This window comes from Adiantum capillus-veneris, chromosome 27, assembly GCF_014529385.1.
Source record: "Adiantum capillus-veneris isolate H3 chromosome 27, ASM1452938v2, whole genome shotgun sequence".
Classification (NCBI taxonomy): Eukaryota; Viridiplantae; Streptophyta; class Polypodiopsida; order Polypodiales; family Pteridaceae; genus Adiantum; species Adiantum capillus-veneris.
The window spans coordinates 73,567,585-73,571,121 of NC_140957.1; the positions used below are offsets into that span (position 1 = coordinate 73,567,585).

General features: G+C 38.9%; 1 pseudogene; it reads right to left on the reverse strand.

The window, feature by feature from the left end:
- Positions 1 to 1,166: 1,166 nt before the first annotated feature.
- Positions 1,167 to 1,844, reverse strand: LOC147422193 (uncharacterized; annotated as a pseudogene).
- Between the last annotated feature and the right edge of the window lie 1,693 nt (positions 1,845 to 3,537).

Sequence of the window (3,537 nt, forward strand, 5' to 3'; positions counted from 1 at the left end):
AATTGTTTGAAGCACATAAATACTTCGGACTTTGCTTTAAGCAAAAATACCGATGCATGCCTAGAGTAATCATCAATGAAAGTCACGAAGTAAAGGTAATTTCCCAAGGATGGAGTTTGCAAGGGCCCACAAACATCACTATGTACAAGCTGCAACCTACATGTGGCCCTAACTGAACCATCCTTTAGAAACTTTGAATGTTGCATCTTACCCAAAATACAACCTTCACAAACATGTTTGACAGGGGCTTCAAGAGGCGGCAAAGAAGCAACCATACTAGATTTTTGCAAACGTAACAAACTTTTGAAATTCATATGACCAAAACGTGCATGACAAAGTTTTGCATCTAAAATAGCCTTTAAATCCACAATAGCATTGCAAAATTCTGTCCACACTTGTCATACAAAGTGAGCTTATACAGCATGCGACATAAAATGTCAGATGCAACAATTTCATCACTAAAACTCAGATCATCTATGTACTCTGTCATCCACAAATTTAAATACAAGACCAAGTCTAGCAAGTGTAGATACAGAAAAAAGATTCTTCTTGATCCCAGGTACATAAAGTACATCAACAAGTGTGAAAGAACTTCTATTTGCAGCAATAATGGCACAATCTTTCCAACTTCTTGAAGCGGATAAGATACATTGTTGGCACAAGTAACTCAATTCCTGTGAGAAATAGAATCAAGAGAGGTGAACAAATCACGATGTGAGGTAATGTGCTTTGTAGCATCATTGTCAAAACACCACACATGTGAATCTGCAGCAATTGACATGCATGCATCATGGACAATAGGATTATAGGTACACTATGCACTAAAAGCCCATTCTACATCAACATCAACATCAACATCACAGTCTCTTTTCATAGAAGACTCAACAATAGCTGCATTTGTAGTGGAACCAGCATTTGCAGTGGAACCACCCTCTTTCTTCTTTGCTTCTTTGGCCTTCAACTTAGGACACTGCTTAATCAAGTGACCATTAGATTTACAATAATGGCAACGCATATTCTTTTGCCCTTATCAGCAGAATTTCCAGATGAATTGTTGTCATCAGAAGCATTAGGAATAGGTGATTTTCCACTCGCAGAAGAACCATGAGAAGTGGTTGCATTACTATTACCACCTTTTCTTTGAGGAGCAATAAAGGCATGTTTAACTACACACTGTCTAGTCCTGTTTTTTCTAGAAAGCAACTCTTGCAATAGCAATGTGCATAATGCATCAAACTTGACAACTTCTGGATCATAAGTCTCCAAGTACTAGCAAAAGTCTGGTAAGAATCTGGCAAGGCATCAAGAATAGTCTGCACAAGGGAACTGTCTGAAATGACTTCACCTGCAAAAATAAGTTTCTCATTGATATCCTTGACACTAGCAAGAAAAGTGTCCATATCATCTTCCTCATGCATAATCTTTGATTCCAGCTCTTTAAGCAACAATGCAATTTTAGCCTCATTGCGACTTGCATAAAGACTAGCCATAATATCCCAAGCCTATTTTGTAGATTTCATTGAACCAATGTGAGGAGTAAATGTGCGCTTCACAGACAATGCAATCAATGCATGAGCATGTGCACCTTTTACATCCCAACGAGCTTGTTCCGTCGTAGGCAAAACAACTCTAACAATTTCAATCCTTGCAGCAAGACCTGCAAAATCCTCAACAACGCCTTTATCCTCTTAACCAGGACGTACACCAATGCCCTACATGATGTTCCATACACCCTTTCACACAAGAACATGTTGCATCATGTAAGTCCACATAGGGTAATTGTCCCCATCCAATCTGTCCTCAACAAAAAACATGTTGAACACATCTATGTTGTTGTCGGCCATGACAAATGCCTACACTTGATGTGAAAATTGCCCAAGAAGAGGAGAAATGAAGCTGGAATAACATGTGCTATATAGCACAAACCGTAGAAGACTGTAAGGGACCTATTATGCAAAAACCGTAGAAGACTGTAAGGGACCTATTATGCAAAAAACGGCACTGACAAAAAATTTGCACAAAATGACAAAACAGCCTGTGTAGTACTACATGTAGTGGAATTGAGGCCGAAATGAGCCCGAATCAAAAATCTGAGCAAATTGAGCTCTTTGAGTATCCTTGAAATGTTTGTCAACCTGCAAATGCTCGCCAAATCTCACAGAAATCAAAGAAATTGAGCAGGCGTGTGCTGGAGTTGCTGGCGACTAAGCCCAGGAAGATGTAACCTGCTATAGAAAATAGATAGCCCTAGAATGAATGGGCGTATATACAATGCACAGGGGAAAATACCTCCTAGTGAGGGAAAAAATGGCCCGAAGGTCCTAAGTGTGTTCACACACATCACTACCACATGTATATGGTAACAAGATCAAATGGGAAATCCCTCTAGACACCTAGGAAAGAAGAGATAATGACATGGTCCAATAGCAAGAGGATGCAGTCTCTAGCCAATGATTGTAAATCACTAATCCTATTTAAGAGGCTATTCTCTAATCAATCAATTGTACTTTTGAGTTCTAGAATTTTTGTCTATCTTAATGTTCTTGCAATTGATGAGCCTAACCCTTATCTCCATCACTCTAATTGTAACCCTAACACCATGGTTAAGCTAAGGCTCTATCCTCCATAGCCTAACTCATATCATGGGTGCTGAGGTTTAAGACCACGGTTCCCAACAAACAATGTGATATTCAATAAGAAGAAAGGAGGGTTACATTTCAAGATGTTATGCCACCTATTTATGAACAAATACAAGAGGCTTTCCATGCATCCTAGGGTGAACGGAGTGTGCAAGTGATGCTCCCAATAGCTCTAACCATGTAAGAATTAGTGGCAGTACAGAAAGTGGTGTTGAAACACTAATGGGATAGCTATCTTCTCATGCAAAGTGTGCTGCATTGAAAATGTCATTGAAAGTTTCTAGGCTCCCTAATAGGTTTATGTTGAGCCTACATTCCATAATGTGACGTATTGTGGTGAGATGTCCTACTATATGATCAAGATATGTTATTAGATGACAAGTTTATGTGGAAGATATCCATGCAATCAAAATTTAGGCTTTGGAATTAGTGCCTTTTTCGAAGGGGAAGGATGCCATTTGCGAATGCTGATGCAAATATCCCTTCTAGTTTAGATTCTTGTGTAAAATCCACATTGCAATATTAAACTGCAAATAAGGCCCAACTTTTGATTTGCAATCTATAAATCTGTTTCTACGTGATTTAGAATCTCCTAATCATCAGCATGATCAATTTTTTTCCCAAACTTCCCTAGGGACAACACCGTTTAGCATTGTCTTGGGACTTCACGCCATCTTACCTTTGGAAGAAATGTCAAATTGGATTAGTAGATGTAGACTCAAGAAATACCACTTACCTCTCATGCTAGAGATATTGGAACAAGTTGTGAAGTCCACCAACGAAGGGTGATCATTGTTGCAAATTCAAAAATCAAAAGAAGAATCAAAAGTCAATTCTTAAAAGGAAGGCTTTAAGACAAGAAGAAATGCCCCAAGGGCTACCATCACCACTAGTTCAT